We start from the raw sequence: 15310 nt of genomic DNA, 5'->3' as shown, positions 1-15310 counted from the left end.
ATGACAGGAGGGGATTCGATCATTTGTTGATGTACAGTCTTTCCCCGAGTTACGCGACACTCGAGTTACGCGAATTCGAGTTACGCGAATTTTTATTTTTGACAGTTCAGATGTCAAATCAGTACAATTTTCTCCATCAATTGTCAAATGAAAAATAATTACCAAATTATTTTCAAATGATCAAATCAAATGATCAAATGATAAATAACCAAATTTTCTGCACCAATTGCATCAAATAAGTATTAAATTACATAAATGAACTAAATTCAATCAAAAATTATGATAAATAAAGTATATTTTTGCTGTAACATGTGATATTCGACTTACGCGAAAATCCGAGTTACGCGAATGTCTCCGGAACGCATTATTCGCGTAACTCGGGGAAAGACTGTATGCGTGTGGATTCCAATGGCTGTTTTGGTTGATGTGTCGTAGTGTAGGTGAAAAACTACGTATCACAATCGAATCCCCTCCTGTCATTCGTTCGTCCAATATGGCCTTCCCGCCAAACCTATAAGCCCACCTAGTCCCTATACCCACTTTGGACTGTACCATCAGACCGGCCGAATACAGCAATTATCCGCAGTACGCGATACTCGATATACGCGAATTCGCAGTACGCGATTGCTCTAAATTTGACAGCTCCATGTGTTTTTTACAAATATTTTAATGCTTTGAAATATTTTACGCTCTTTTTGAGTTTCCTTAATGTTTTTGCAATTTGCATTAAATTTGTGCAAAAGATACCTGTTTTACAACAAAAAACTTTAATGCAAAACTCTGTGGCGATATTTTTCAACCCTCGAACTGGTAGTGTAAACTATTTTTCCATACAAATCCGCTATACGCGAATACTCGAGATACGCTATTGCTATCGGTCCCCTACGATAGCGTATATCGGATAATGACTGTATACAATTGTTTACAGGTGAAAAAAACAGTTTCGTTACCTGAAACAGTAAAAAGTAGATAAAAAAATAAATATTTTTGGTTTCAACGCGTAGCTGACAAAGTTCGTGTGCCATTCACACTTGCAGAGTGCGCGAGCACCACGAACTGCCTGATTTTCATTCATAAAATTGGAAATGAGCAAAGTTCCTCGAACACGTGAACTATCTTACTCGTGACCGTCCAAATAGACATACAGCGACAACGTCGCGCGCGAAAAAAAGTAGCTCAATTTTGCAAACAGAGCTACTCGTCGCGCGCGACAATTTTGCTTCATCCTAAATAATCGAATTATCTAGTTTTTTTACAAGCCAGACTAATGCCAAACGCAAAAAAATAGATTTGAACACATTTTAACCAATTTTTGTGTGTTTTCAAATAAAAAACAAGTTGGTTGACTGAGTCAAATGAGCTACTTTGATCTACACCGAGTAAAATTTTGAGATATTTTTCGTCACGCGCGACGTTGTCGCTCTATGTCTATTTGGACGGTGAGGCTGGAAATAGACGAACCGAGATCGTTGCGGTACCGCGAAATTCGCGCCTTGTTTATAACAGTTGTAGAACAGTTGGGCTCTCAAATCTTCCGCGCCTCCGATCGCGCCTGCTGTTTCGCAGAGATACCCAACTTCGGTATTCCTGAGATTTTCACGGTAGCGCGAACCGATTGTTTTCACTTTTTCTGGTGAATTCGTTTGAAAAAACGTGTAGGGAAAAGAGTTTTGTATTTTATTTTGCATAAACTATGTGAATTAACCAATTTGATTCGAAAATTGATAAACATTATTTCTTTTTGGCACATTCAATCGTCACCAGACCTCGGATGGTTTCATACACGAACCGCAATTATCTCGCCTGTCTGTCAGATTTTATAACAGAATTGACAGCTCAAGTCATACGCGATTTTCGCGGTACCGCGACGATCTCGATTCGTCTATTTCCAGCCTGAGACTTCTACACCGTTCAAATAGACATAGAGCGACAACGTCGCGCGTGATAAAAAAATAGCTCAAAATTTCACACCACGTAGATCAAAGTAGCTCATTTGACTCAGTCAACCAACTTGTTTTATATTTCAAACACACACAAATTAGAATTAAAATAAAATGTGTTCACATATATTTTTTGCGTTTGGTATTAATCTCGCTCGTAAACAAACTTGATACAGTGGAAAATTTTCTTATTTTCTGATAAAAATTACCCAGTTTTCATTAACTTCATGTTTCCAATGAGAATATTTGAAATTTGCCATGAATTATAGTGTTTTTTGTTATGGCAATGTGCTCTTATAACCGCTTTTTCGAATATCCTCCTCATAACGCAATGTCACCTTTGTATTGAGCTGTCATTTCTCAACAGCACGGATAAACGGAAAGCCGGATAAAAGGTACCCGGATAAACGGCGCTCCAATGTAATTCGATTATTTCCGATGAAGCAGAAATGTCGCGAGAGACGAGTAGCTTTGTTGGCAAAATTGAGCTATTTTTGTCGCGCGAGACGTTTTCGCTCTATGTATATTTGAACGGTCACACCGGACGAATGTGACAATTCGTGCGTTCGACGAACTTAACTCATTTCAAAATCTTTTTGAAAAAAAGATAACTTTAAATTGTTTTGAATAATACAAATGTTTGCAACACTAGTAAACAATTGTATGTAACACATACTAACATTTTGGTAAAAGTAAGGCTCCCCAAGCGCCACAGATTCTGCTTAAACGACTGGAAAGTCAAATATCTATAGAAAAAAAAAAACGAATGCTCCATAGCTTGATTGATTTGCTCAATAGATGGCGTATTACAACTAATCGTTATCCCAAGTGCCACAAATCCACTAAACGACCACTAAACGGCTTCTAAACGACTCAAGTTCTCTACCTAAACGGAATATAGAAAGACTTCGTTTAGCAGACGGCAAACGACTCATGCATTCTAAAAATAGCAGAAAAGCTGGTGGCGCCATCTGTTGGTGGGATACCCCAACCAGTTGAGCTTCATCGCTTGGAGGAGAGCTTTCTCATTTCCTCTGTACTGTTGTATGGTTTCGCATTGAAGTTATGCATCGCTAGAACTAGAACGGCGATACAATTGTTTAAATACTAAACTCCAATGGAAACCACCAGCACTGAAGCAAGTGAGATTTGAGTAATGGTCGTTGTTGTTGATACCCACGTATCTGACCACACGACCATTCATATAGATTTTTGCTCGGAAAGTTAGAAGGCTATATAGGTCATGATAAGATGAAACTTGTCGAAACACATTGCAAGAAAAGGATAGCAATATAATAATCAGTTTTAATACGCCATCTATTGATCAAACCAATGAAGCTGTGGAGCTTTTATTTTTCTTCTATGGATATTCAATTTTCCAGTCGTTTAAGCTTAATCTGTGGCGCTTGGGATATTGCTGCCCTTTCCTTGCAATGTGTTTCGACAAGTTTCATCTTATCATCACCTATATAGCCTTCTAACTTTCCGAAGCAAATACGTGGGTCAGATACGTGGGTATCAACACCAACGACCATTACTCAAATCTCACTTGCTTCAGTGTTGGTGGTTTCCATTGGAGTTTAGTATTTAAACAATCGTATCGCCGTTCTAGTTCTAGCGATGCATAATGTTGTGAACTGCTTATATTTTTATTTAAAACACTTAGAACGTACATAATAAATAAAACACACAATACAGAACACATTTTAAAATGATACAAGTGCGGTGGCCGCGCACCAGCCGCACCGAGCGCCCCTGCCGAGAGCTCCTCCTCGATCGGCTCGCTAACACACTCTGCTCGGCGCTCGACACACACTAAGCCTTGCGCTGCTTAGTGTGTGCGACAGTGTGCGTGTACACTGTCGTCCTCCTGGACGTTGACCGGTGGCAGCGCAACTGCCACGGCAAGTCTAGGGGTCGGCACGGCTGCCCACAACACATAACTTCAATGCGAAACCATACAACAGTACAGAGGGAATGAGAAAGCTCTCCTCCAAGCTAGGAAGCTCCACTGATTTGTTGAAGTTTACAATTGATTTAAGTATACTATGAGATACTGGTGTACAATTGATCGTAGTATTCTATGAAATAGTGTTAACAGAATGTAGTTAATAAAATGTTCATTCCTCTTTCAACCATCAAACGGTAAAGGTGTTTTAGCTCTGTTAATAGGTTATGGGCCCAGAATAACCCAGGATAACCCAATTCAAGTCTAGAAGATTCTTTAAGCCATTCGAGAAAATCATCACGATGGGAGACGAAGAGAAATTCCTCAAGATCAAGCCTTTCGACGGAACGGGTTTCAATAATTGGAAGTTCAGGATATTGGCGTTCCTGGAACAGTTGGAAATCGCGCACTGTGTCGAGAAGGAAGCGGAGAAGGAAGACTTCTGGGAAATCGTGCATGAGGATACAGCGGCTGTAAAGAAGGAGGAGGAGCAGAAGGCGTTTCGAAAGAAACAGGACAACAAGTGTCGTTCGGTCCTGATCGGAGCTGTCGCCGATAGTCACCTGGAATCAAGGTCTGTTGAAATACCAGGTCACATATTAACCCCGTTTTCACAGCTAAGCTGAAGAAGAATCAGCTAAGAAAAGTGACGTCTGGATTACCGCGTGTATGTACAAGGGATGTGATTGTATGTGTGCGACGCTAGTTTCCAATGTTTACGATCTGAATGATGCGAAACAACAAGAAGGAAATTAAGTTAACATTTTCCATAAATTTAAGATAAAATCATTGTGCAGTGATTTGTGATCACATAAATTATTCATCGCGCAATGTCTGTACTATTACAATCTAATGTTCGTTGCTCATTTCATCATCTGGAAAGTGGTAAAGATACGTGGTCATATGTGATATGATATTTGATAAACTCAGTTCCTTGTGATATGTTATTCTATAATAATATAAACATTATCTCATACTACATTTTAGGTGCCTCCTAGGCTAGACCGTATATATCAAACCCAATTCGATGAAATTGAATAAACGCGCCAACAGTGAGTTTGGTCACCCGTCCTAATTATATGTAGCCATTTGGTTGTGGTTTCCGTGTCGGATGGTGGTATATGATTCTCGTACACACGGCGGAAGCAAAATCACTTGTTATGATTCTATTATTTGGCGCTTCCAGATTTCATCCATCCAGATCCAGAGAAACATTACAGAACCAACGTGATTTAGTTTTTGAGCTAGCGTTATATACAATTCCGGAAGTGATGTTTTCGACGTACCGTATGATATTTGGTTTTACGAATGTATTCATTTTACTAAATTTATTTTGTCTTTTAGGGTCCGAACTACTCAATCCTGATAAAGGGCTGTATAAGCGAATTACACTACTCTTACAAGCTGAACCAAACATATTTTATAAACATTATTCGTGCGACTTAATGCAAAAATAGAACAGCTACAGTTAGTGAGGGAAACGGTATCGCTATCAACAATTTAATCATCTTTTAAAACATTTAAAAGGAAATTCTACATCACAGTTCATGTATTCTACGCTTAAGCACATGTACGCGTTACTAAAGAACGTATATAGATTAATTGAATAATATTTAACATGTAGAAAAACTGGTCGCACAGTTTTTATATGTTGAGAAATTTAAGGTTAATTGTTATTAGTTTTTAGCTTCATCGTTGCTCTCGTCTTTTTTTTTTTTTTTTTTGTTATCGCGGAGTGAAACCTTCAAAAGGCACCCACGACTTCCATACCAACCGTCCATGTCGTGGGTAGTGTGGGATTCATTGATCGTAACCCATCTGTATTACAGATTAGCTTACGATCAATGCGACCGCACTAAAACACTCCGCGTACCTTTTATCTTCCTTTAGTCGCTTGTGTGATGGCCCATCTTGATCCTAAGAATTCCTCCACGCTGATATCTAGAAAAGAAATAGTAAGAAAAGAAAAGAAAAAGAAAAGAAAAGAAAAGAAAAGAAAAAGAAAAAAAAGAAAAAAGAAGACAAAAAGAAGCTGGCTGCCATCCGGGATAAGTTGCTCCGTCACGGTTGAGGCTTCTGGTTATCCATCACTCATCATTAGGTTCATTTTAAATCGTTTTTCGTATGCTAGTTTCAGTGGGCTTTCCTCATTATTTTCGTTAGATGAGAAGGACATATATTTTCGGATACTTGTAGGATATTCTTTTCTATACACCTGTTCGACAGATTTAGCGTCATTAGATTGGTCTGACGTTAAGACATTCCAGTTGCCTGGAATGCCTGCCCCCCTCCTGGTTGGCCATGTACCATCATCCGCCCAAGGGGTTGGGACTGGGCCCGTGTACCCAAGCTTGGATATACGATGATACATGTTACCACTGCACGAAATGGACGTCGCAGGATAGGAGTTGAGTAAGAGAGCCTATATTAACCTTCAAGGAGGTGTCGGATCTTACCCCATTTGCAGATAATTTGGTGGTATAGTGCGTTTAGTTTACTATCCTTCTCATCTTTTTAATTCCTTTTGGATCCTGCTGTTGCGATTTTCTTTTGCGGCTAGTTGTGCCATTAGCTTCAAAGCAGGCTTTCATGTTCAAATATCGCATGCGAACTATCACTCTCTGTTTTGCGAATGATTTAACTATCTCTGAGGGTAATTCAACTTGTTTCTGTATATTAACCGCCAATCTCCGTACGATTAATGTTTTCTTATTAAATTTACCATTCTTGTGTAATTTTTGGAATATTTTTTCCATTTTCTTTCCAATGTTCATAAACTCTTCACTGGGTTTGTGTAGTCCACCCAGCGACAAATGGTCCACAAATGTTGGTGGTTGGCAATAGCTATGCTCATTGAAGATTTTAAATGTTTGTATTCCTAGGTTTAAGCTGGGATACTTTTCTTTAAATTTTTTTGCGAGGTAACCCATAATGTATTGCAATCCGTCTTCTTCTTGTTCTGTCATTGTTAAAGGATTACTGCTCGCCGTACTGATAATATCACTATCTTCTGAGCTTATTAATCCGTTAGCTTTTTCCATGCGTTGCATGTCTGGGAAGTTCGGTACTATTTCGGCTCCTGAAAACACCGTTGCAGCTATATATTCCTCCGGCTCTTCATTTAAATTACTTTCTTCAACGTTAGGTTCCACTGTCGTCAAATATTCATCCGGTTCTTGGTTGTTTTGTTGTCCGGTATGAGTTTGATTCCGTAATATGGTTGGGGATTTTCCAAGAATTATTATTCTAATACGGTAAAGACAGCTCAACGGCGATGGGTGATCATTCACACCTCCTTTTTGTCTTACTTGCGAGAAGAAGTTCTCTAGTACATCTTGGTTAAGCTGTTAAAGAAAATTATAATACGAAGATAGAATTGATTATTTTAAACATTTAAAATAACTATACAGCATTGCACGATGGACAATAAACTTGGTCCAACATTTGCTGTTTTATACAATGAATAACTACTTGCCTTATATGTTGATATGAATTTGACTGCGTTTTTATGCTTTTCCTTCATGTCGTCAAACAGCATTTGTAGAGCAGTTGTTTGCATAATCACAGATTTTTGAAATGTTTGTAACGAAGATTTTCCCAACGCAATGGAATTCTCCATTAACTCGCGCATATCGTTGAGGGCCTTTCGCTGCATTTCATTACCATTATATGATTTTTTGTAGTCTTCTTTTGCAAATGGTGAATACGAGTTTGAGACACTGAACCATAAATCAATTTTTTCTATAAAATCTGCCAAATCACTTGCTTCTGTAGTGTCATCGTATCTCCGTAATGAAATTGCCACTGTACGCGATAGAAGTTGCGCTGCTTTCCGAACATTTTGTTTTTCTTGACTGGTCATTCTTATGTGTCCAGTATTTATTTTAAATATGGGTGTAATTTCTGCAGCCATTCTACCTTCAAGAATTTTTTTTGAGTGGTTCAATTATAATATTTTTTTCTTTATACTTAAATCCATGGTCCACTAGCCAGTTTCTCGTTAATTTCAGCAAATGCGGCACATCAGGAACAACGTACACATTATTTTTTGTGACGGGATGCGGAAAGAATGGGTTATTATAATCTGCTCCCAGTTCTTTCCAACAGCTCGTATTTGCTGGGCAATTATCACTTACTATTGCAACAACATTTATATTAATCTCGCTCAGTCTGTTTATGATACTTATAATTATGTCTTTTGTCATACTTTGATCAAATCCTATGTATATTGGCTGCTTCCAGTTCTTGAATAATCCTCTAGCGATTACCACTTGCATGTAATTGTGAGGTCCCAATATTTCATCTGCAGCCGGATCATATTCCATAACGCTTTCTACCTTCATCTCATCGAAGCTTAAAACACATTCCTTGTCTCTTTTGGTAAACGTTTTTGTTACGGTCGCGATTAAATCAATGATATCATCTAAAATGCCTTGTTTAAGATTGATTCTTTGGGAATATTTTTCCAACGTTGACGGCGCTGGCATTGGAATTTTCATATCATTTCCGAGATATCCATACGCTCGTTTGGAAAAGTACCTTACTGTGAAAGCCTTGCTTATTTCTTCCTTTGTCCATCTGACTCGCTTCTTTCTCTTCGTTATTAAATCGATTTGATTGCTAGTTAATGTATCTCCTAGCACCTTTTTCATTTCAGGAACAAAATCTTCTTTTTGTATGCTTGTACTTTTTACGAGTTTAAGATCGTTTTCCAGGCACGTGTTTTGTTTCTTGAGAGCTGTATTTTCTTTTACAGCGGAATCCAGATGCTGCTTCAGAATCAAGTTAGCATCTTTTAATTTTTTTGCTTCATCCAATCGAGCTGTAAGAGTACATATTTGTAGCTCTAGCTGTTTGATGGTTTTGTCTTTCTGGTCACAGCTTTTACATTCGTTTTCATTATTATTGTAAAGCACACGTCGGCGTTCCTCAATCATAAGCTGTTCATTATTCTCATCATTATTATTTGCGTCGTTTGAAGTTTGTAATATTGATGGAATAGCTTTTAAAAAGAGTCACAATGTACAAAACACATAATTAATAATCATCCAAATTTCAAATAGTAAGGCAGAACCTCACATTTCACATTCGCTCAGATAGATCATGCGATTAATTTAATGACACGACCCGGAGCAGGTACGTGCGTACCGGAATCGTTTTCCACCCAATCCAATCCGTGGGTGCAATGCGTTCGAATGGACCAGAATCTCTCTTCTTCTCTTCTTTTGGCTCAACAACCGTTGTCGGTCAAGGCCTGCCTATAACACTTGTGGACTTGGCTTTCAGTGACTAATTGATTTTCCTCCCTAGCAGGACAGTCAGTCCTACGTATGGCGGTACGATCCATTTGGGGCTTGAACCCATGACGGACATCCAAACTCACTTCATTAACTTCATCACTTCATCAATCATTTATGCCAACGGGCTTATGTTTCCTTACACCTACCGCTACACCTACTGAACCTACTTGTACCTTCCTGGTTGTCCCCAATGATTCCGAGTTGCTTACGAATGGCTCCGACTCAGCAGGTGTGGGTCGATCCGCGTAAACTTAAGCGATAGTAATTATACTATGATAGGAAAGTTTGAATGCCCGTCATGGGTTCATGCCCCGAATGGACCGTGCCTCCATACGTAGGATTGACTATCCTGCTATGTTAACAATAAGTCACTGAAAGCCAAGCTCACTAGACCGACAGCGATTGTTGTGCCAAAAAAGAAGAAGGACCGTTTGAATGTGAATCAAATCACTTGCCGCCTTTACAGAAAAAAAATCTCAAAACCTCTCAACAAAATCTTGTGTATCCCATCTCTTTACTTTAGTAACGACACAAAATTAATTTAAAAATTTAAATTAAAAACTTCACGCGTTCCTTCTGAATAAAAAAACTTCCCGCGTTTCTCTGCGTGTGGAACTGTTATAAAAAGGATAAACTATGTGTATCTGTCGTTACGTGTCCTTAGTTACCGTTACTTGTGCTTGCTCGTTCGCTCAACACAACAGCATCAACACGTTACATCCAGATGCATCTGCATGACACACACGATGCATTCGGTCATAGAAACATGACTTCGGTGCTGCCAGCCAGCCAGCCAGCGAGCTGAGTAATTGGTGCTAGTTAAGAAAAAATATGCACTGTGCGAACTAAACGGATCCTGGGAAACCAAGGGGACACTAAAATCGCTCTTTATCCACAACTTCGCTCACTATTAAATTATCATTTTGATCTGTTTCCCGCTTAAATTTCCTTGAGAAACTTTACTGCACGACACTCAGTGGCGAATTAAGGGTATCAGGGGCCCTAGGCGGTAAGACGAGCTGAGGCCCCCTGGAAATGCTAAATGATGGGGAAGGGGGGTTTGTACTGGCACTGAACTTGCTGTTGGGAGATTGAATAGTAAACTTGAAATGCCGTCGAGGGGGCCCTACGATCATCAGTCACAGGCTAAGACAAATTCTGGCGGGGTGGGGGGGGGGAATCATTCGCCAACCTCGGGGCCCCAAACGTCCATCCTTCCAGGGGCCCTTGTCGCTAGTACTATGTCCATACGGCGTACTATAGACTTGCGATCTACGGGGCCCCAGGCGACCGCCTAGTCCGCTTACCGTTAGATCCGCCACTGACGACATTTAAATATTTTCGGCAATCCTGATTTCGTATTACAGATGAAATGAAGTTTATGTTTAAATAGTACACGGGATGTAATTTATGTAATATTGCTAAACACTACTATAATAACAATATAAATATTCATTTACTTACCGCCACAGTTGAGCTTCCGCAATTGTCCATTTTTCATTAAGGGAGCATGATGCAGCTGGTAATCCTCTGGCTGAAAATGAGAAGAGCAAATAACAGAACAATTAGTAGGTTCCCAATCCTCACCACGATTGCAAAATTTCATCCAGACACTGCGCAACACAGTTTCTTTCGGAAATTTATGAAATGCCGTATTTGTTCCCATTTGTTTCACTTTGCAACGATTGTTGCTACAACAAAACACGGAACACGAGATCGGCATGATGAAAAAAAGATTCCTGAATAGGAAGAATGGATAAAAATCGCTTTTCGGCAGAGAAGTATCCAAAGCTGCGGATTGTTTATGCAATGCATGAACAAAAGTGTGATGAAATGGTAATAAACCGCCAAAACAGATTCCTGAGAATTTTTGAACAATCGAAACGTAAACAAGACACCAATACATGTACAAGAGGTATTCTTGCCGTCAAAATCGGTGCCCAAGATGGTAGCTGTCAAACGGGCTAATATGTGACCTGATATCTCAACAGACCTTGCCTGGAATACATAAAGGACAAGAGGAGTCCGAAGGAAATTTGGGATGGACTGAATGAAGTTTTCGAACGGAAGAGCTTGACCAACCGGTTCATGCTTAAGCGAAAACTTCTGGAGATGAAGCATGACGAATCTTCAAGTCTGGCATCTCTCTTCCTTTGTTTCGATAAACAGATTTGGGAGCTCAAGACGACCGGTGCGAAAATAGACGAGGAGGACATTGTGTGTCACCTAATGCTGACCATGCCGGTTTCATACGATTCTGTGAACACAGCGATGGAAGCAGTATCAGAGAAACTGACCTTGGAATTTGTGAAAAGCAAGTATTTGGATGTCGAATCGAAACGGAGAGGAAGAAGTTCGAGCATTTAAAATTCAGAAGAAGTTACTTTTGCTGGAAAGACCAGAGGAAAATTTCGTCTGAAGTGCTTCAGCTGTGGTGGATTCGGGCACAAGAGAGCTGACTGTCCGAAAAACGAACATCTTGAAGAGCATGCAGAACATTTTTTTGAGAAAAGAAAACCTATGAAGGCAAATGCTGCTACGACATCTGTATCGTTTGTGACAGGATCAGAGTCGACGTTGAATGAAAAATTGCAACGGTGGTATCTGGATAGTGGAGCTTCAGATCATATGGTGAATCGAAAAGAATTATTCAAAAACCTGTAAATGCTAGATGAGCCCGTCTGCATAGCAACTGCGAAGAAAGGCGTCAACCTGGTTGCTAAATGTTACGTTTTTCGGGTGGTTCGTAATATAAAACGTTAAAACAACACGCGTTTACTCATACAGTGAACAGGATACTTTTTATTCCGCTTACTTCCTAATCGTGTTCCTACTAGCTTGACTGCTTATCCGAGAGTGTCCTCACAATCCCTGACTAAACCCGAACACACTCACGTTCCGAGGCACGCAGCTCCTGAGTGCCTAAGGGCGTTTTCTACTCGTCACAACATCTCCCCCTTTTAGTTCATACGATAGGGTGCAAACCTTCGTGGTACCGTTCTATTTCTAGAAGAGCGACAAGGTGCAAGTGGCAGTTGGGCTTCGCGATGACAAGGGGTATGCTGCGTCGACCTTGATGATGCTATTGTTGGCTGTGACGCGCTTTCTGGCTGTAACATGCACGTCGAAGGAGTCTGAGGTATAGACGTACATGCAACGGGTGTCTCTGTCTCGCTAGGATTGATCGTGGTTTGCGGCGGTAACGGTAAATTCCACGATTCCAACAAAACACTTAGAGGAATGCTAGCTAATGACCTGTTTTCAGTGCTTTCATAAAATCGTTGTCTTATCTGGTTCATATGACACCTCCTAGTACGCCGATCATTTGTTTGCACCAGATACATTACGTGGCCAATCTTTCTAACTATAACCGCAGGTATCCATTTCCAATTGTTTCGGCTATACTCTTTAATAAATACTAGATCGCTTTGTTTGAATAATCTCGTGCTGTTGTATGTGGCTTGGTTCTCTAGTCTTGGTGGCGGCCGCAGTAACTCAAAACAGGTTCTAATATGTCTTCCAAACATGAGCTCTGCGGGTGATTTGTTCTGCTCTACCTGAGGATTTGGAGTTGTTCTATACGTTTGCAGGAATATGTCGATTGCCTCTTGTAACGCCATGCCACCAATTCTTATCTTCCGCAATGCCCTTTTAAACGAATCCACAAAACGCTCGGCCTGGCCGTTTGACTGAGGGTGGAACGGCGCTGTTCTCATATGATGCACACCATTTTTCAAACAAAAATCACTGAATGCTTCGCTGGTAAATTGCGTACCATTATCTGTTACTAAAGTCACCGCCATGCCAAACCGGGCGAATAATCCTCTCAACATAGTGTTGTGGACGGAATCAAAGTTGCGCAACATTGTGCTCTGGGCCGCTCGCTACGTGCGACGGTTTTCAGACGCTAGAGCTGTCAACAACCACGTGCAGCTAAAGGGCGCAGCCATCGCGATCCTTCCGAGGACCGAGGTCGGGACGACGATCTCGGGGTGACCGTTGACATACACTTCACTGCAGGCCATCCGCGATAAGAGGTGCGAGCGCGAGCATTAGGGACTAGCGGGCGTATAGTTTTTTTGTATGTAAAGTTTTAATGCGTTGTACATCGTTATTGTAATATAATGTTTTAAGTACTTTTTATCCTGGTGTTCGAACTGTTTATTTACGTGTTAAAGAACATAAAAGTGGCGACGAGAAATATTTTCCTCATCAGTGTGTAGAACCTGCGTTGTTAAAAAAAAAAAGCTGCTCCTTCTCTAACTGAAAAAACGCGCAGTGCAGTGAAATTGTTTAATAATTTAAAAAAAAAATCCTATTCAGTGAGTGTAGAAGAAAAAAAAAAGTATATTAAAAGGATCATCAGAACGTGTGTAGTAGGATAGCTAAGCTCAGTAGCTTGATTGAAAAGTTCGTGTACAGTTCGGTTTTTTTTTTCTGTCAAGGACAATTCTTTTTTTTTCTCTCTCTGCAAATAATTTATAAAATGAATACCAGTGGTGATGAAGAAAGGCGCTCTAGTGCGGGTTTTAATGTGCAACCGACGCACCAGCTACAAAATGGTTCTGGAGAACCATCAGTGCAGCAACCTCCATTGCAAACGCCGCCATCGGGGTCGATGGATAGTTCGTCGATGATGCAGATCTTGAAATTAATGCAGCAGCAAATGGCGCAGCAGCAGAACATTTTGGCGCAGTTAATGCAGCCGCAAGGGTCAGGCCAAAGTTCATCCACATCACCGGAACAAATCTTGGATTCGTTGTGCAGCCACATTAAAGAATTTAAATACGATGCTGAGGCTGGAACGACATTTGCTGCATGGTACAACCGCTATGAGGACCTGTTCGAAAGAGATGCTGCCCGGTTGAGCGACGAAGCAAAAGTGCGCCTTCTCATGCGCAAGCTAGGAACTCTTGAACATGACCGGTATGTAAATTTCATCTTGCCAAAGTTCTCACGAGATTTTTCATTACCAGAGACGGTCGCAAAGCTGACAGATTTGTTCGGAACTAAGGAGTCCCTGTTACATCGACGGTTCAAATGCTTAAATACGGTGAAGGGGAAGACGGAAGATTATCTAGCGTACGCATGTCGCGTCAACCGGGGTGTAGTCAACTTTGAGCTAGGCAAGTTGACGGAGGAACAGCTTAAATGCCTTGTATTTGTTTGCGGGTTGAAAGATGATAAGGATGTGGAAATTCGTCAAAGACTGTTAGCGCGGATCGAGGAACGTCCTGAAACCACCCTGGAGCATATTACAACCGAATGTCAACGCATTATCAACTTAAGACACGACAGCGCAATGATCGAAAGAGAGAACACCGAACAAGTATATGCAGTGAAGCATAAGGAAACACAGTTCCAGCATTATCGAAGCAACCTGCCTGAGAGGCCATACGATTCGAAACCCCCTAGCAGATCGTGTTGGCTATGTGGAGGACTACACTGGTCTCGAGACTGTACGTACCGTACTCACAAATGTACCGATTGTGGAAGAATAGGCCACAAAGAAGGATTTTGCAAAACGTACAACAATTATCGTCGGAACTATAACCAAGCGAATTTCAATCGTCAGCAAGCAAATACTAGAACGGTCTCAGTCAATGTGCACAGCGTTCAGGAGAGAAGGAAGTATGTACCTCTCAGCATCAATGGCATTCACCTCCGGCTACAGCTCGACACCGCTTCTGACATATCAGTCATTGGCAAAAATACCTGGAAACTAATCGGAGCACCCCCCCTTTCCCCGCCAACAGTCGATGCCAAAACAGCATCGGGAGCAGTGTTGCCTATAATCGGCGAATTCAGTGCCAACATCACCATCAAAGAAGAGCAGCGTGTCGAGACGGTTTATGTTTCGCAAGCGGACTTAAAGCTGTTGGGAACCGACCTAATCGAAGCTTTTTCCTTATGGTCAGTGCCTGTTGACCAGATATGCAACGCCATTCAATCATCAACGAATAAGGAGCTACGACTACGTTATCCCAAGCTGTTTGGAGAGGGCATGGGCCTATGTACAAAGGGAAACGTTACTCTGCAGCTGAAAGAAAAGTGTCGTCCAGTTTTCTGCCCTAAACGTCCAGTTGCGTACGCTATGCTGGATGCAGTCGAAAAGGAACTGG

The 15310-nt window shown here is 40.8% G+C and overlaps 1 protein-coding gene and 1 long non-coding RNA gene across 4 annotated transcripts in view; one reads left to right on the top strand and one right to left on the bottom strand.

The window, feature by feature from the left end:
* LOC120955849 (uncharacterized) overlaps window positions 1-15310 on the bottom strand; it is a 271175-nt gene that overhangs the window by 104695 nt on the left and 151170 nt on the right. The window lies entirely within an intron of this gene.
* LOC120958450 (uncharacterized) lies at window positions 4134-6564 on the top strand. Of its 3 annotated transcripts, XR_005752045.2 has the most exons (4): window positions 4150-4773; window positions 4876-5005; window positions 5075-5175; window positions 5233-6564. It is a non-coding gene; the product is annotated as an uncharacterized LOC120958450 (long non-coding RNA). The 3 variants fall into 3 exon arrangements; XR_005752046.2 differs by having other exon boundaries at window positions 4134-4773; window positions 4876-5170; XR_005752044.2 differs by having other exon boundaries at window positions 4140-4773; window positions 4876-5175; window positions 5233-6563.

Source organism: Anopheles coluzzii, chromosome X, assembly GCF_943734685.1.
Source record: "Anopheles coluzzii chromosome X, AcolN3, whole genome shotgun sequence".
NCBI lineage: Eukaryota > Metazoa > Arthropoda > Insecta > Diptera > Culicidae > Anopheles > Anopheles coluzzii.
The sequence above is the reverse complement of the archived record's forward strand: the minus strand, read 5'-3'. Positions and strand labels throughout refer to the sequence as shown.